The sequence below is a fragment of the Athene cunicularia genome (genome assembly GCF_003259725.1).
Source record: "Athene cunicularia isolate RWA chromosome 1 unlocalized genomic scaffold, athCun1 chr1_part1, whole genome shotgun sequence".
Taxonomy (NCBI): Eukaryota; Metazoa; Chordata; class Aves; order Strigiformes; family Strigidae; genus Athene; species Athene cunicularia.
In genome coordinates this window covers 3,699,954-3,719,859 of record NW_020799091.1, presented here as the reverse complement: position 1 = coordinate 3,719,859, position 19,906 = coordinate 3,699,954, and the positions used below count along the sequence as shown (strand labels likewise).

The 19,906-nt window shown below is 40.1% G+C and overlaps 1 protein-coding gene across 7 annotated transcripts in view; it reads left to right on the top strand.

Annotated features, from left to right (window-relative positions):
- The window catches only part of TENM4 (teneurin transmembrane protein 4), a 601,633-nt gene that overhangs the window by 80,852 nt on the left and 500,875 nt on the right, over positions 1 to 19,906 (top strand). For 5 of the 7 annotated variants that reach the window (XM_026843650.1, XM_026843624.1, XM_026843642.1 and 2 more), the window contains one exon: positions 9,843 to 9,985. The exons of the other annotated variants lie outside the window; for them this stretch is intronic. The gene's annotated coding sequence lies outside the window, so the exon portion shown is untranslated. The remainder of the gene's footprint in view (positions 1 to 9,842; positions 9,986 to 19,906) is intronic. 7 annotated transcript variants of the gene reach the window in all.

The following is a 19,906-nucleotide window of genomic DNA, read 5'->3' as shown; positions in this document are numbered from 1 at the left end:
AGGGCAGTTTGGTGCTCTGGACTCCTGTCTCCCAGGACGTATCTCTGCCCCACGTCTCTTTGCTGTAGAAGTATAGGGATGCCAGCGTTTTGTCTACTTACATTCAAATGCCATATGGGATTTCTTAACATTAGTTGAAGAGCTAATTAATAGATCTTTTTATGAGACACTAATTCATCCGAATTGTCTTTGCTAGTCACTGCTGAAGAACTATGAGGCTTTGAAGCACACTAAGCAGTCTAAAAAAATCTAGTAACGGTGAGCTGAAGCCACTTTGTTGATATCCAGTGCCAGAAAAGCAACACTGCCTGTTGCTTTCAGATACAGAACGATTGGATTCTTGTAGCTGAACAAGTCCCATGTGGTTCAGCCCCATGTTTCAGAGATAGACCAGCTCCTTTTTGTTGTTGTTGTTGTTGTTGCCACATTAACCTCGAGGAGGTTTTGTTTGGTTCCCAGCCTATTCCCCAGATGACTGTTTTCAAGTAGAAGGGGAGGTAAATCTGACGAGAAAGCAGTAATTCATAGAGCAAATGACAGCTATAAGGAAGTGCTGCAGAGGTGGAAAGATTTCCCCATCAGAAATGTGCAGCCCAGCTCACCTGCTGGAAGTTCATTCACTTCAATGTGTCTCCTCTAGACCTGACTTTGGCCTAAAGGATTTTCTTAAGCATAAGGCCAGTTGCTATTTCAGAGCTCTCACTCACCAGTAGAGTTGACCCAAATCTTAACAATTGTTACGTGAATGAAATCATAATAATTTGTTACCCAAGTGCTGTTGTGTGAATGTGCTGCCCGCTGAATTGCATTGTGTACAGCCAGAGGGAGTGGACTCCAAATATAAACAATGCACGTGAATCGCTTGCTTGCATGAGCTGATCTTTGGGAAAAATTACAGAGAAAGGAGAAGAGCACCTCCTTAACAAGGACCAAGGATTTAAAAAACCTTGCCTTTCCCTGTCAGGCCATTCGTTCTAAGGAAAGAAGTAGAGGGCCATAATTCTTCCATGAAACCCAGTAACAGCCTTTTAATAAGCGTCATTAAGTCTTTAGATTGAAATAAGAGGCTATCTACCCTTTCATCCCATATTATATTGCCCAAATTCCTCTTTGCCATCCTCGCTGTGGTTAGGTGAAAGCCCCCTGTTTTCATATTGATCACTAAAAGCACTTTCTCCTTGTACCAGTTCACTGCCTCACTTCTAAATGCAGTTCATCTGATCTCTCTGGCTGCCGCTCATTCAGGGCTACAAAAACTGTAGTTTCAGGCAGGTCTTGGAACCTAATGATCATGTTTCTTACCTCATTCCAGGGGATAACATTAGGATCTTTGTTTAGGTGGGATTCAGAGTAAAAATAAAGCTCACTTTGCTTTCCCATGCATGCCCACACACGTGCACACCGATATATATATATATATATATATACCTCTCTGTCTTCACAAGAGTTATTTGAAGCCAGAACAGTAGACATCTGTGTATGTTTGTGCCTCTTTCTTTTCAGTCACACACTTTCCAAATGCTAGATGCCGGGGAAGTGTAACTGCACTGAAATGTTACCCTAGGTACAACCTAAACTCTTCAGAGCTGTGGACTGAGTGGTTCTCAGAGTTATTCTTTTTCACTGGCAAAGATAAAGTTGCTCTTTGACAAGGAAATTAAGTGTTACAGGTTATTGGTTTAGGGTTTATCAAGAATTTATTTGAAAATGGGCCTTAGCTTGAGTCGCACTGTTTCCCTACAGTTGCTTGCATGTGGATGTAGATCTTATTTCCACTTGCAATTTTTGTGTGCATGGAATTTGACCAGTGTGAGGCCTAATGGAGTGCCTCAACATCTGTTTTCCCTTCTCTTTTATCCCTGCCAGACCAGCCCAAAAAAAAAAAAAAAAAAAAAAAAAAACCATCCAGAATGATAAGAACCAACATCGCATGCCAGATAGATTGGAAACTCAGACCAGCATTTCAGGGGACTGTTCCTGGACTAAAGTGAAGTGACAAACATAGACCCACATAGAAGTCTGGATTCTGCGAACACAGGTCAGCAGAGTATCTGCTGTGTTCAAAGTGGTCTGCAACTAAACAAAACAAAACAAAATAAACCACACAGAAAACTTGGTTTATTAAATAATTCAAACTTTCCTTAGTCCAGTTCTTACCAGTCTTCAGCAGTGCATGTCCCCATCTTTTTTACATTAATGTTCCCCACCTTAATGTTCCCCAGATTAATTTTATGACAACACAGGCAGCACTTTCTCTCTTGTGTTCCTTGTGGGCAAGCAAATTTCTATATGTGTTTGATACCTTGGATTAGGTCGTCTGTAAATGAGAACGCTAACTCCTGACCAGGTTTCACCCTCCCTTCTTTTCCCACAGGATTTAATTGATCGGTTTCATCATATGCAGCTTAACCTTATGCAAGAACATGAAATGGCATATGGTTTCCATCCCAGAAAGATAATTGAGTCCCAGGTGATTTCAGTCAAATGGAAAGGAAAAAAAAATATAGCGGGGTTGTTTTTGGAAGGGACAAGAGAAGGAGGAAGGACGGGAATGATTTTGCCTCTGGTAGCTTTTTGAACTTTGAGCCCTGAAATTTCAGGTTTGATGAATGCATTCAATCCACTTATTATGGGAAAGCTGAAGCAGGTCTCTGGGTTTCCTGATCATGAAATCGATGCCCTAGGTCATCAGTGTGCACAATGCTTCCTACACCAGCAAGCCCAGTCTCTTACTCAGGAAAGAGCTCTCTTGTTCTTTCTGGCCTGATCACAGAAGCACTGTGACTCTCAAACAATGTTTGCATTTAGAGAGATAATATTGTACCTGGCTTCCCTTGACTCCTCTAGGGAGACTAACTCCACAGTACTCCATTGGCCCTTCAGTATAAATTGTTTTACTTGGGGTGTTCTTCCCCACTGTCAAGTTATAAGCTACTTTTTTATGTTTGTTCCCTCTACTTCCTGATTTCCTTTCTGTGACATTGCATCTGGGCTGTATTGGATGATGTATGATAGAAGAGCTGTTACATTTGTACATCAAATCCCATAGCCGTAGTCTGCCCTACACAGTCAGAACATATTTGTAGGCTTTACATCTGATAAAGGTCATCTTCTGAAATGCAGAGGTGCAGAAGAATCTTCCTGAGTCTGAAGACAGATTAGCTGCAAAGATATTTCCTACAGTTCATTTCTTTTTTAAAAGCAGGAGGCTCAACCTGTTCTGGATGGGTTCACCATTGCTTAACCAAAACTGTGAATCGCGTCAATACGTTGCAGTTGCAGCATGGGAAATTTTGAGCAGGAGCAGGGGCAGGTACTGGAAAAGTTCACAGGGCAGAGGATTTACGAAAATAAATTAACAACGTGGTGCAAAAACCCTATATCTTTCCTCCTTTGTCTTCCACCAACTCAAAGAAGGAAAGATGCAGAAAACTTTTTTTTTTATCAAGTTTAGATGGGAGACAGAACTCCAAGTATGTCACTTGCCTACTAGAGGAGGATGACATGAAATATGAAGCTGTCAAGCAGGGAGCAGGACTGATCCAGATCTGACAAGTCTAACATACTGAGCTCAACAGTCTTCGCTGCCTCCTCCCGAACCCCATCAGCAAAGGTTACATCTCATGTGTTTATGCAGCACTGAACCATAAATAGCCTCATTTCTCCTGTACGTTGGTCCCTGACACCAAATGCTGTTGGGTGGTGGATGCTGTGGTCCTGGAGACCCATGCTCAAAGGAGACCTGCTGGACAGCACATCTCCTTCTCTTTGAGCTACACTTCATTTGATGGTTTGCATTCTTATTACTCTCCCTTGTTCTCACAGGCTGTCCGCTTTGGGCCCTGGGAAGGAGAATTTTGAAGAGGTCTGTCCTCTTGCTATCAAAATGTCACAAGGCCAAGGATGTAGATGCTGTTCTACACCAGGCAGTTGCCCTTAGATCTCTTTGTAAGAGGATCCCTCACCATTTGCTGGATTTATTTCTGGCTTGGAGACTAAACCCTTTTGAGTCAGGGAATCCTGGCAAATGTTTCAAGCACCTGCCTTGCTTCTGGCGGAATGCTGAGCAGTGCTATGGTTGGGCTTTTACACAGTGTCTTCCAGTCTCTGAAATCTTGGATCTGTTGAGACAGTTCTCCTGCAGCTCCATGGGATGCTCCTTTTGTCACCAACCATCTGCCAGTTCCTTTGGCTGCGCAGGTATAAAGCATACGTGCCAGCCTGACATCGTGTCAGCATGGAAAATTCCCCAGTAGTGTGTGTTGTGTGCAAACAAAATGCTTCATTCCAAGTATGGAGGAAATTTTCTAACATACTGAGAAAAAAGTACCCAAGCCCCATGGAGAGAGAGAGAAAAAACAATCATTCTGTTTTTTCCCAATATTGAAAGATCAGGTGATAAAGGGAGGGGGAAAATGTGATTTGTGATAGGATCCACACATAATTAGTCAACAGGCTGTGTAAAGGTGGGTTGATAACATCAAAGTCTATGTGTATCAAGCGCAGCCACAGTAGAAACTTGTGGCCAGCAAGTAGAAATTGTGCCAGAGCAAAACTTCACTGGCGCTGGCAAAATGGACTGGACCCAGCTGGTCCTTTCAGAGTCCCCAGGAAATATGATCTTCCTCCAGTGAAATGGGTCACAATCATTTCTTTCCAACTGCAGTAAAAGTAGGTGAAAGCCACACTTGAAAGAAACATTTTGTTTTCCCTACTTGCAGTGTGTGATCAACACACCAATAAAATCATCAGTGTTTTACTTCCTCCATCCTGATGCAGAACTATTGGATTGTATGACTGCGTCTGGACTAACCAAGGTGACAAAGATGACACACAAAGCCATTACTCCGGTGTGCCTGTAATAATACATGATGTTTGCATAGCAGCTGTGCCCTGTAGGGTCAAGTACATCCCATTTTGCAGACAAGATCACTTAACTGCAGGGAATTCTGCAGGGACAATAGTAAGCAATGGCCACTGGTTTGTTTTTCACATGCTCAGTTGGTGAGTACATGAGAAAATTGGTATCAGTTGGTATCATTCTCTCAAGATGAGATTCTTCTTGCCTTTGCGAAGCAGCTGGCAACCATGGCCAGTGATGAGTATTTTTGCTTTTGTGTGAGTACATGGAAGAGTTGGGGACAGAAACCGGGAAACCCACTTGCATGACTTCACAGAATTATCTAGGTTGGAAAAGACTTTGAAGATCATCCAGTCCAACCGTTAACCCAGCACTGACAGTTCCCAACTACACCAGATCCCTCAGCGCTGGGTCAGCCCGACTCTTCAACCCCTCCAGGGATGGGGACTCCACTACCTCCCTGGGCAGCCCATTCCAACACCCAACAAGCCCTTCTGGAAAGAAATGCTTCCTAAGAGCCAGTCTAAACCTTCCCTGATGCAATTTGAGAACATTCCCTCTTGTCCTATCGCTTGTTACTTGGTTCAAGAGATCTTAGGGACGTAGAAACTGGAAGAGACCTTGGAGATCATCTAGTCCAACCCACACTGCTCAAAGCAGGGTCAGCTACAACAGCTCGGGGTTGTATCCAGTCAGGTTTTGTATATTGCCAAAGATGGAGACTCCACACCCTCTCTGGGCAGCTTGTTCCAGTGTTCAAACACCCTCCCCCAGCCCAGAAGCTTTAAAGGCCTCAAATGTTCTCATTTCTCTGCTGTTGATTCCCTCATACAAGAGATGCATATGTGTAGAATAATGACCCAAAATCTCCCTTTACAAGGCTTAGTAACCTGTTGGTGCCTTAGTGAGTGAAGTATCCATAAATAATTGAGCTTTCTCCGCTGAAGCAGGGTGACCCTTGGCCTCAGTATTATTAATCTTATTTAATAAAGGATGTTCTGGGGTTACATTCAGGATCAAGAAGAGTTTCGTTAATGCTGGAGAACGGTACTGGTATCATAGCCAGTTAATGTGCCTGCTCCTACTAATTTTAAATGGGATTGTCAGCTGCTCATCTGGCATTGTTCCTCCAGCCTTGCATAATCATTTGCGGATATATGCAAGGGTTTCAATAGTTAACATTTCAGCTTTTACAAATCATCAGATTTCCTCAAGAACAATGGATTTGGTAATTAGTAGTCTGCAGCAGAAAACTGGAGGTGGAAAGAAAACAGTATTTAGGTGATGATAAGCAGTGTAGAATGGGCCAAAACCCGTCTGAACCTTTTTTGGTTCTATTTCAACCAAAGTTCAGCGACGGGAGAAAAGGAAAATGCATCTAAGGAATACTGGTGGATCCAGGCTAGTTTAACCTTCATGGATTAATAGCTCATATGAAACTGTTTTCAGTGAAATTGCAGGAAGTGGTCTGAGGCCAAAAGGGAATAATGACTCAAGGAGACATAATTTCTAGGGAGGAGCTGAGGTCCTGCAGTTCTGCTTTGGAGGCAACACAAGCCACAGAATGAAATTCCCTGAAGTTTCAAGGTTAGCAGAGAAGCTGGTGGCTGCAGGAGAGAAATCTGAGGAGGGAAACAGAAAATACAAAACGATCTCTGTGGGCTTTGAAATGTTTTAATGGTTGCTGTGCTCAGATAACGGACAGGCAGAAGAGGGATGTAGGGAGAGGTTCTGTCATCTTGACATTCTACCAGATGAGAAGACAGTGATGGCCGTGCACAGCTTGCAGCACTCCCATTGCCACTTCTGATGGTTTTCCATCAATACACTCACCTGTGAGAATTATGAGCCAGCTGTTCACAAAGACCAAAGCGCACCATTACAAATCAAGCCCACCAAATCAGCAGAGGCACAAAAGTTAGCTCTAGCCTAAGTTTAATCAGCAAATCTCTTTGGAGTCAGTGGAGAGAAGTACCTCCGGAGGGCAATTCAGAGCAGGAATCTGACCGCAAGAGCAGCATTAACCTTCATGACAATTCTCCCTTTGCCAGGAGTCAATGGGATCAATTCGTAGCTGAGCGGAGAAGACTTATGCTGGCTATGAAGCAGTCCCGGTATCAATAAAACTACTACAGTGTGTTCTCTGTATCACAGAACTACCATATGTCTCCACTTACAGGGATTGAACGTGGGGGCTGTGGAGGGAATTGCTTTCCTGGGCAGGTTAATGTAACAAAAAGTGAGCAGCTCTGCAACCCTTAATCTCCCAAAAGCTCAAAGTCTCAGCCCCTCTATGCTTTACTCTGTGCTGTGCTTCATTATGGAGTCTTTAAACACCTAAGTTAAAGATAGAGAAAGTAATTTAAAAAGAAAACAGAACTTTGGCTCCTTAGTTGGAATTTCAGAGAAGTAAGGTTCCTCTTGAGTTAAACTTATTAGATTTTTGTGAGGGTTGTTTATATAGTATTACAAAGTCCAAGCGCTGTGGAGTAGACACCCAGAATTAATACCCAGCTCTAGAATATTTAATAACTCAAGATAAATTAAGGTATTTAGAATTGTGAGTTTTAAACATTAGGGCATTTTTTTCCTTTTTATTTTTCTTCCAAATACAGAACTCCTATTTCTAATTTAGTAACAAAATCTGACAGTCCTGTTCTTATTTTTATAAGAATCTTACTCACAGTACTCCAGGAACTGCAGCTTCAAGAAGAAAACATAAATGAATGGTTGGACTATATAAAATTACTTTCATTTAATACCTTGGGTTTGGGGGTTGTTTTGTTTTGGTTTTATCATCAAGAGGTATCCAATACCAATTTTCTAAAGTATCCAATGCCAATTTTCTTCATTTTAATTATGTCTGGAATATACTGTTCGTTGTAAACAAAACACAGGCAGATTTTAGCTCAGGGATTTGAAACAGTCTAGTGGGCTAAGACACACACTCTATATTTCCATTCATTTACTCATAGAAGTTTGTCAGGACTCGCCAGATACCTTTGAATAATCTGGACTTTTCTTCGTGTTATAATTTTTCTTTTCCTTGTTGAATTAATATTATAAACACATTAATGGAGCAGTTGGTGAAGAGAAGATAAGCTGTTTCTGACAGATGCTTTGCTGCCGTAAATCAGCATAGTGCCACTTACATCAGCGAAGCTACTATTTACCCCAGCTGAACATCTCCTCCTTCAGTTCTAATATTAACTCAGTTAAAAATAGGAGATTTATATTTAAACCTCTGCTTCCTGAAGTGACAGTAGGTGGGCCAACTTGTAACATGATCAACATTTATAACATTATCTCTACTGGAATCCATTTATGTCAGCTCCTAACAATCAAAACATAATGGCTTTTTGGAATTACCATTATTTAAATTTTACACAAAAGCAAGAATAATAATTTAAAAATAAAAAAATAAAAATAAGAAGAGCCCTGATATAACCTGCATGCATGTGCATAAGCAGCATACAAGGCAAAAATGTTGGCATCCAGGTATGCAACCCATCCCCTGAAGCAGTGCTTTTGGGTGGTGGTGTTGGCTTTATATACGGGAAGTACCAGTGGTGAGAGGGGGATCTCAGAGCCCTGTTGTCAATGCATAACTTGTGATTTAGCTTTGTAATAAACTCAGAGACATTTGAGGTGCCCAGAGACTGGCAGACAAGATGCGGGATATGTAGGAAACCCATTTCTGACGGGATTGCGGCTGAAGGACAGTCAGGAAAACTAGGGCATATGTAGTGACACTGGACAGTTTTATGCGGACGGCTGAGTTGGGCTGTGTTTTACATCTGTAGTCACAGTTTTTCTGTGTTTTTGATAACACCTGTGGGCGTGCTAATTGTGACCTATCAGAAGCTATAGGCCTTTAGCAAGATCGTATACTGGCTCCTTTTCACTGCTGTGCCACGTGTTAACACCTATCAGTGTCGTCACTGAGTGACATTCCCCAAACATTCTTCACAGTAAACTTGTGTCTACAAAACTGAGAGTTGTGTTCAAGTCCCCATTAATTAATGAGCTGCTAAAACATTGTTCAAGATATTACCAAACTATACTGAAAACTGTCTGAACAATACGGGTCATGGGACTGAGGCAGTCATTTTTTGATGTATGTTGAAGTAATTGGATTTATCCAGGTGTCAGACACAGGGGTCTCTCTCCTCTAATTTCTTTTTAAAAAAAAACCTGTAAAACTACAGTATTTTAGTGATCTCTTAAAATAAACAAATATGCTTTATTACCATCATTAAGTGTGAAATCTAGGAAAAAAAAAATAATAAAACCAGTAGTTATTAGAAGGTCTGTCACATAGAAAGCATGTTTTCTTTTTCTCCAGATTTAAATATGTGTGCATACTAACTTAGGTCCAGTTTCATTCCACGCAGCTTGAAGCACCTCGCATTTAGTGTACAGTTGCCCCTCATCCAGCTTTTTTGAGATCACATCTAAACTGTGAAGCCAATCATGGATGGTGGCATGCCCTATGTATCTTGGGTAGGAACAAACCTGGACCGTGCCATAACTCTGTGCTGGTTGCCCAGGTTCCTGAGGAAATCAAAGCATGGGCATGGTTGTCCTGTAGATATGGAGGAAGATATCCCTTTCTCCATATCAGTGCAGACACAAAGACATTTATCAGCTGCTGTCTAATGAGATGGTAGCCTGGGGAGAACATGCGGCTGATGTAGGTACTTTCAAGGTCAAGTTGGATGGGGCTCTGAGCAACCTGATCTAGTTGAAGATATTCCTGCCTGTGGCAGGGGAGTTGGACTAGATGTCCTTTAAAGGTCCCTTCCAACCCAAAGTATTTTCTGTTTCTACTTTAGTTAAGTGCTCACAGTTAGGGGGAAATCTGGGTCATTGAACTTATGAAGGATCCTACATGGACAATCCTGACAGCTGCCATGCAAACAACCTTTACAAATCCCTGCCGGTCTTTTCTGACACCCAACACCTGGCTCCTTTTCTGTAGTGAGGATGGCTGGACCATTGCAGTGGCGCACTGATTTTTGTGGATGGTGAACACAAAAAGGGGATTGAGAAGAGACCACCCGAGTTATTCTGACACATGACTTGAGTGCTTTCTATTCTTAGACAGATGAGGATCTGAAGTATGTAAGTACGCTATCATTGTTGTTTTTTTAGATTTATTTGTAAAAATGAGAGAAAGAAATAAAACTCTTAATCTATCATGGTGTGGGATTTATAGATTTATCATTTTCTTTTGATGTGTGTTTATACTTAAGTGGAGTTGATAAATCAAGCTATTCCTCATGATATTTTAAAGCATCATTATTTGTCTCTTGATTCCATCCTTGTTTTTCTTTAAAGAAATGAAAAGAGAAAAAAACATTAAATTATATTTGCAGTGACATTTTAAATTTATTGTCTAATAAATAGTGATCACTTGGAAAATCCATTTTTTTCTCAACTGTTAACAAGAGATTTAACCAAAGTGATTGAATCAAGAGGAGAAATCATCCCATGCTCCTGAAGCTTGAATGAATGACATTGTCAATGTTAATGTGCTGTTCTGGATGTTCATTTGAAGTATAAGAAATAACCTAAATATAATTTCATGGCAGCTCGTATACTACTTAGCATAATTTATTCTTTACTACAGAGTCTCCATTCTCAGTGTTTCACCAGCATTTCCAGCTCACCAAATGCCTACCAACACTCACCATTTTACTCTTCCACGCTCCCAGTACAAGCAAAGATAACACTTTTTTTTTTTTTCCCCCAACAAATACAAACTGTATGTTGACTTCCAAATTGACAACTATTTCTTGACTTCCACCAACGCTTTTGATGAATGAGCGTAACCACCACTGATTTTACAATATCATGTGGGTCTACTACTTCTGACTCATTTAATGATGCTGCATAAGATGCCTTTTTGAACTGTATTATCCCCCATAAAACATTATTTGTCCTTAACAAAAAATAAATAGAACTTGACAGCCACACAGTACTGTACCTCAGTTTTACAAACGAGTGCATATACCAAAGTATTTCAGAGAGAACAAAAGAAAATCAATAGAAATTTGAAATGTTTGTAAAGTGTTACATATACCAAGGCTTTAACTAGCCATAGATAAAGGTTTAGAAACACAATTAAGTTTATTTCTACAACTTCAGGTCAGGAACTCTGTACTTCAAAGTACAGAAGCAATCAACAAGACATGTAATGGCCTGACTTGTAACGAAAAGGCTAAGAGTCCTATGACATTTCTAGTATTGAAATCCAGCACAGGAGAATGTCTTTACTCAGAGAGCACTCAAAACTATAGTTTTATGTTTCAAGGATGTACTAATTCTCATTTTGTTTTAAACAATAAGCATATGCTTGTATTCTTCCCTCGGTCCAGGTTATAATTACGGATTTCAGATTGTTGTGTTTATATCGTGATGAGGCTAGCCTAAATTTTCTGGCTGTGTTGACTGATTTGGTAGAGATTGGTATAGCAATACTGTAATTATATCAATACTCTTTTAATTTTTTTGGGGGGAGTCCTAGAGATATTTCAATAAAATAAACTATAGCCTAGGCATCTCCACTATGTTAGAAGGAGAAAACAAGGTTTTTCAGGTCAAATTAAAAGTGTGGTGAGGTAATAGTAGAGTACTCAGAATTCTTTTCTGAAAAAAAAAAAAAAAAAAAAAAAAAAATATGCAAAGGATGTTGATGATGCCATGAAATATCTGCATATCTCCAGATAGGAGCTTTTGTATCATAATTCATCCAAGCTCCATTAAAATATCGCATTCCTGAAAGAAAAAGCCTGATATGTATCAGAACTTTCTTAAAACGAGGAATAAAATCTCGATTGCCACAAATTGTACTTTTTTAAGAGACCTGTCAACCTAACCTAGACTTTTTGATGGTTATGGAAACAAGCCAAAATTATATTAAAAATTGATGTGCTGAGGGTAACCCCTGCCAGGTGTATTGCATATACCCTACTGTGTACATGTATATTTATGGATATGTCTATAAAACATATCCAGTCAAGGAAAAAAAAAAAAAAAAAAAAAAAAAAAAAGGTGTGTCTAATATCTGTTTGTCCATGGCTAGAACATACACCATTAATACATTGTCCTAACAAATGAAGGTGAAGGATGTAAATAAAGGGTTATTCCCGTAGTGATTTAGTAGGTCAAAGACGTTAATCCGTACTACATATCTGCTGGAAAAGAGTGAATGGGGGATCCATTCATCTTGGTTCCCCCTGGTTACTGTCTGATAGTAAATTGCATCCACCGCTAGCTGTGTGGGCAACCCTGACAACTGGGGGGAATTTGAGTTATCTGAACCATGAGTGTCCTCCCATGTCACCAGATTGGGGATTTACATGTGCAATAGGAATCGGTTTATAACCGTGCAGAAATGCAGAAGAGTAGTAAATGGATCTTATCAGTATGTCTGGCCATTTTGAGTTCCTGTAGAAACATTGCCACGTAAGGATCTGCTCTGAGGTGCTCAGATATCAGCGTGCTTAGCCTGGTAGACAGACCTCTGTATTGGGAAAGCAAGGTCAGTGCTCCTGGGACGATAGGAGGCATAAAGATTCAATAATAATATCATATTATTCTATCAAATGATGTCTGCAGAACACTTTAAAATCATTATGTGAAGGACAAAGGATGCTATATATAGAGAGAGGGTAAAGGCTGACATTTCTACGGCGCATTTAATTAACAGAATTCCATGCAAGCCTGGTCTTTGGAAGAAAAATAATCTTTGGTTGCACACTGGGCACATTGAGCTTCCATAATAAACACCTGTAAAGCATCTGCTGAATCAAGACTGTTGTTTTCCTGGTGCCACATGCTCAAAGACCCCAAGGTTGAAAGACCTTCTATGAAAGTGAAATCTGTTTTGCTTACTATGAGTAGGGGGTTGATGGAGACAAGAAACAGGAGCAGTAATTGATCGTTTTTATTAGCAGTGCTTCTCAAGCTTTTGGAGCTCTTGACATAGCTGTATTTCAGTGAGACAATACGTCTAGGTGGGAATATTTTCCCTGAGCCAGTACAAGCACTGTTCATGGGCAGTGTTGTGGTTCCTTTTGTTAAGGAGTGGTCAAATGAGCACTAATTAGCACATTTTTTATTGGTTCCTACTACAAAAAAATGGACATTTTCTCATGGCATTGCTTCGAAGTATGCAGACTGCAAAAATAACACAGCACAAAATAAAACCACTTGTTTCTCTGTGTCAGGGTTCATCCCTATTGTTACTTTGTGGTTCAAGGAAGGGGGACCATCAAAGAAGAAAGTTCAAAGATAAACCTGGAATGACCATCTTTGTCGTTATCTAAAGGCGTCACTATAGCTGCAGATGTCTTATTGGGACACAGAGCTTTTCTGTTTATATACATCTCAGAGGGAAGAACAAGTCCACCTTCTCTGACAGCTCTTGGAAACAGTGTGAGGAGAGGTCGCCTGAATTTGCTAAAACCCACATTAACTCCAGCTAAACGTTAGCTGAAGTTTCCTTTCTCCACGTCATCACTTTTATAGTGGGGATTTAGCACTGCCTATTCTGCACTAGATACTCTCACGCAAAGAAATGGGATGAGGTTCCTGGCTGGAGGCTTTTCTATCCTTGCAAGTTCCCTTCACGTGTAATGCCGTTGCAGTCGCTGTACGTGAGCACTGAAGTGAACTGTTATCAGCCACTTCAGAATATCCCTGCTAAGGAGGAGGTTAATCCTTCCTGGGTCCCCGACTCAGGTTTCTCCTGTCAGCAGTGTGATGGACACCACAGCCAAATCCAAACTGCCTGAGAGGTCAAGGTATGGGCCACGTGGCTTCTCCCATTCTTGAATTTTCCTACTCAAAGTGCACTGTGATTTCCTTCAACCTGAAGCCAGAGGCCATATGGACAACACCGACATACTCATTGGGATTCTCCTGTCATCTGCTCCCACCTTTCTCCTTTCTACTGTCCCATTCCTTTATCCTTGCTTGATTTTCCTACCTGTGGCATGAGTGGGGAAAGTGAATTTTTCTGCTTTTCTCCTTGTTTCTGTACTACAGGAAGGCAGGGGTTTAAGTAGGAAATCAACAGTGTGTGTATCACAGCTGAGGTTTGAGAATAAGCCTCCATAATATCCATTCTATCTACCCTCTTCTCACAAGTAACTCTGCACTGAGGCAAAATAGCAATTTCAGGCTCTTTAACCCTCACAACAATATGTTTCCCATGTCGTATTTTCTCCTCAGGTCTTACTGAAGTTGGATCTAGGTAGACAGATTGGTCTTCTCTTGGCCACTGCTCTGAAGAGAACTTCACACTGTTTTGTCCTCTCTGTATCTAGATCTGTGCCGGTTTTGGTGGCTCCGACTACTATGGCTGCGTGAGATGCTCCTTGAAAAATGTTCATCTGCCCCTCCAAATCCATGCCTGCCTCCCAGGTCACCCTGTTTCAGTAAAATGTTCGCAAACTTGGGGTGAAGGGTGTTTGTGTCAAAGGGCTGCCCGAGCCACAATCTTCTGCTGTGTCAACTTCCATTGCACTTTGGTGGCCTTCAGCTGATAGGAGTGATTTGAAGTTCCATGCCATTAGAAATAGTTAGGGAAGTTTCTACAGCAAGAAGGCTCGCTGTGGAGCTTGCAAAATAGATTTTTTTTTAAGCAGTTTTCTGAGCACTCTTTTTCCCCACCTGTGTGGCCTAGATAGCACAATCCTCAGTGTATCAGCAGATAAAGCAATTATGTATTTTAAGCTGGTCCTCAAAAATGCACCCAGCCTTGTACAAATACCTTTACCCTTTGCATATAATAAAGATGCAAGACCTTTCCACCTGCCTCTTATCTTCCTGTTGCAGATAGGGCAAAAGGGAAAGAGGCCTGCTGCCATGAGAAGATGAACTCTTGAATTTGGTTTGTGATCTGCAGGACAGAAACAGTTAATTCCTCTGAAAGCATTCTTTTCAATAGAGATGGCTTTTGAAAACAGAATTTAATGAAATCCAGCATCCTTTTCATAAAATATTTGAAGGAAGTCTTGTTCGATAGCACTTGTCAATCAATCCTTTGCTATTGTTACTTTTTTTTTTTTTTTTTTTTTTTTCCTTTTTTCCCCCCTGTTTTTTAATTGGTGTCTGTCTGGAAGGACACAAACAAATCCCAAGCTGGTATTTTAACTAGGATGTTGTGGAACTGTTCTCTTTCAATCCTTGAATTTCTCTGCTGATAAAGATAAATAATTTGCAACATCTGTATTAATTGGTGCAAGGGGCAAAAGCATGAGAAAAGCTTCAAAAAGCATATGCAAACAAAAAATCCTCGAGTATATTGAGAGGATGCTTTTTGAAATCACATTTACCCTATTACTAATAAGTTGTCAAAATGCATGCAAACTCTAAAATCATCGGACAATTTGTTTTCTCTAGAATGAATCAAACTCCAAATAAGCAGATATTTAACCTTTGGACATTTGATGTTCCCTTTCTGTTAAATTGTTATGGTATTACTAGCAGTTTCCAAAGATTTAGTAGAAATGTTCTAGTTATATGCTCATTACTTTTCAGAAATCAGACTTAGAATAGGTATAAATGTCTGTAGCGGTGTTTCCTACCGACTTTGCCATTCATTTCCATTTCAGTGTACTGTGAAATACTATGTTATTTTACATTTGCTTGGTGTTCTTCTAAATCAGTATACTGCATTTATGGTTTAATTATCTGGGACTTCTTATACTTCATCATACTCGGTTAACCTCCCGCCACTACATACCTGGCTTTAGCTGTTGTTTAAAACAATCGGTACACAACTTAAATAGGACTTCATAAAGATTCAGCTTAAGAACAACAAGCAGGCTGTTGTAACAATAGGTGAAAATATGTGTACGTCCAAAGGATTGCTGAGCATCTTCTCTAGCAGCGTAAGTATTATGCACAAGAAAACAATTTTCTTACCAGCCTGTGCAACACTGTCTTTTATGATGGCGTTTTCTATCCATGGTCATGTGAGATAGAAGCATTAATTTTAAATTCAAGCATTACAGCCTGATAGATTAATAAACCATATTTATGAAATAATAATAACGCCCTGAATGTGGTTTTTAACTCAGGGGATTGAACACAGATATTGAACAGGTGTCTTTCTTCAGGACCTGAGTAGTGATATATGGCACGCTGCTCGCTGTGCTATTGATGTACAAGGAGACATACTGAAGGATGGGGTCGACGCACAGAAAGCCTCCGTGTTTCTCCTGCAATGTTAAGTTGCCAATCAGAGCACAGAGAGATGCTTTGCTGGTAGATTCTTAAGTTCTGAGCTCCATGTTTTCTCATCTCCTTTTTCGTGCGTGGAGATGTGAATGAATGTGAAGTCTTCAGAAGGTCTTTAAAAAACACACACAAATGCACACAAAGGCACAGAAATCAGGAACACAGAAAAGCTTAAAATTTCACCAGGTTTAAGCATGAGCAGGGATGGTTAATTAGGCATCATCAGTCTCTGTTTTGCTTAAGAGGATAAAGAATGTAGAAAATTCCATGGGAAAAATATCTGGCTTAAGTAAAGTTTGTGACAAAATATTAAAAAAAAAAAAAATTGGCTTGAGAGTGAAAACTAAAACACCTTTTTTTTCTAACAGTTGCTCACATGTTCAACTATTCGATCCCAAGCTGGAATTGAGACTAGTGTGTTCACAGTAGCCCTAACAAATTTCTGCTGATTTTTAGGTTTTGTTGTAAAATAAATGGACTATTCCTTAGTGGTTTGAGCAGGAAAACATCTAGGTGAGACCAAGGTTAGTGCATCTTGACTGAGGGTTTCTCTGCATTTCAAAGGTGTGGTGCTTCCATTGTACCACTGTAGGTGAAGACACATATCTCTTCCTAGGGGAAATAATTGGCTACCAGAATAAATATGGCTTATGCTGCTGCTGTTATTCCCCTGTTGTAAAGGGAATAAGGTGCAGAGAGTTGTAACACTTTTAAATGGGTTTAATTGAAACCTGGGTTCTGTGTCAGTATAGCCGTACAGGTAAACTATCTGCTCTCAAAACTGACCAAAGTATGTAGGTAAAGAAGTGTGGTCTTGGATTGTAACAAGCCTGAAACAATGGTTCTGCACAATGCAGGAAAGCGATGATGGAATACACAGCCCTGTCATCTCACCAGGGAGCTTCAGCTCCACATCCATTTTATAATAATTTAAAACCACAGCTGTTTAATTGTTTTAGAAAAAAAAAAAGTAAAAAAAAAAAAAAAAAAGTGCTAAGTCTTTCAGGATGCAGGATGAATATTTGGGCTGCAGTGGAACACCACTGTCTCTGGAGGTCTCCTAGCAGACCCCTTGAGAGACTAAGATGCTTTTAGCAAGACAACATATCTTTCATCATGGAAATAAATACAGCTACGTGCCTCTTCTGCTGTTGTTAAGCAGAGTACTACACAGCTATGTCTAAAGGACAAAATGACCTTGGGATTTGATTGGTTGCAAACCATCACAAATCTGAATCTGAATTAACATTTAATTGCATCAAACCACTGGCTGGTCAGGTCTATCAGCAGGTTTGGTTTTATTTCATCAAGCTTCATACGTTAGTACTGCTGGCAGGCAGGGAACAAAGTGAAAGGCACCAGATCCCCAGCACTGCTGGCCACCAGAAAATGAAGAAGTAAGACCTGAGACAGTTGAATTTATAAAATAAAAGATTTAAAAAATGCATTTGATAACCAGGAACAGCATAAAAAGAAGAAAAAAATAGAAAGGGAAAAAAAAAAAAAAAAAAAAAAAAAAAAAAAAAAAAGCAAGACCACTGCTGAAGTGAGAGAGGTTGTAAGGAGGTGGTAGTACTGTGAGAGCCTGGTTGTGGGGGCCAAAGGAAAACAGCGGCTGAATTTCTTCCCACATTCTGCAGCTGCTTTTTAATTAATAAATACGCCGATGATGCCAAAATAAAGCGATGGAACACCTCCTTTCACCTTCTGTGTAACAGGATCTCGTTGGTTAAACCTGTGTTAAGCCTGGCAGTCCACATTCTTGAACTTTTCTCCTAGCCACTGTCTAATCACTGCTCTTTGGAGCCCGCATCTTGCTCCTTCGGTTGCCCACAACCGTCCTTTAGAAAGGTGTGGAGCCAGAACAGAAGCACCCGTGATGGATCCCTGAGGAAGTATTATTAATGCCGTGGGATAGGATGTTCAGGCAGAGGCACGTGCGTGCAACCTGGGTGCTCATAGTTTATATTACTGCCTCTTCATTCTCAAGTAAAAGCAACTTTGTCGGTTTTTTCTAACTTTCTGTTTTACATGTGTACTAAAATGAAGAAAAGGCCAGTAAAAGAAGAGAATATTGACAAATCAGATACTGCTCCGTCACAGACCAGAAGCAAGTAGACTATTTTGGATCTCATTATTCCAATCACACCTTCCTTTCGCACTGACAAATCAATTCTCAGAGGTAGAACTGGCTTGGCCAATCATGAAAATTATGGTGATTTGATTGACTTAAAGGGTTGTTTCATGGGACAGACTAAAACCCTGTAACTGAGCCACCTTGAACTCAAGATCTAACTCTTCATTCCATAGATTGGTCTTATTTTTTTTTCAGTAGAAAAGCTTATGTACAACCAGATTTGCCCTAAAGTTTCAGTAGATCATCTATGAATATAATCTCATGTGGAGTCTGTCCAAGATTCCTTAAAAAAGTTGCTTTCGTTAAGATTTTCCTTTGTTGTTATGAACCATCTGTCCTAGAACCTGAAATGTTAAAGAATTTTGAATTATTGCGTTCACTTGAAGAGGCTACAAGGCGTATGTCTGCGAGAGTGCTCCACTTTTCCTGCATCTGCAGAACCCTTGGTGGGTAAACAAGCACCAAGAATTGTGCTGGGTGGATTGCAGAGAAGGAATTTAGCTTTAAAAAAAGCAAGTAAAATTAAACTTACAACTCTGGGAAGAATGCCAATCTTTAGTATTAATAATAATTCCATTGTTTTTAATTCACTTATAATTGCATAAGTTGATTTTTCTTTATTGCTGATAATGAACAAATATTTAATTGATTTAGCAATTCATTAATATTCTTGATGGCAAAACATTTAAAAGAAGACGCAGTGTAGAGAAGGGCTTTAAGGGATTTTGAAGAGGTTTTTTTTTTACATTGTAGTTGCTGAATGCCAACCAGAACTTACCATCTACACCGCCCCCCCCTTGTTTTTAGAGAAGTTACGCCTTGAAAAATAACTAAAGGTTAATTATTGTGTCTATCCCAACTATAGTAAGTCATAAGCAATATATTAAATTAAAAAGCTTCTATAAAAAAAACCCCACAACTCCAAATGACCCAGACAATTAGATCAGCAACCTAATCTAATGGTTTCATAATTTCAAAGATTTTTGAGGTCAGAGAAACCATTAGCTCTTCCACCTTGACCTCCCATTTAATGGGGGTGATGGAATTTCATTCATTCCCGGTTGGAGCCTAGCAACTTCTGCACGGACAACTCTTATCTCCCAGAGACGCCCTGAGCACATTCAGAGATAGAGATCCCACCATGCCTGTTGCAACTGGGCTTAAGTGGTTAAGCGCCTTCACTGTTAAGCATCTCTACCTTTTGTGAATTTGTTTAGCTTTACCTTTCGATCCTTGGTTTGTGCTTTTCAATACTAAACAGAGCGTGATCTGCTGTCGGTCTCCTCCTCTTGGATTCATTTGTGGACCCAAATAAATTTTTGTCTTGTCTTTCCCAGCTCTTTGGCTTTACTTTTCATTTACCTGGGACAGGGGAAGTTAATCGAACAGTTCCTCTATTGGTGTCAGTCTGCTTCTTATTTTCTAGCACAACAATGTCCGGCAAATTCAGAGGAATTAATATTTTTTTAGCAATTTTCTTTTTTCTAACATGGGAAAATCTTTTCCCATTCTCCCAGCACCACTTTTTTCTTTAGTAACAGCTGCTATTTAATTTTGAACTGCTGGACAATATCTCTATAAAGTTACAATGAGACCCATCATCGTGACACAGACACAAACGAAAGCCTGTCATTAAAAAAAAAAAAATATATATA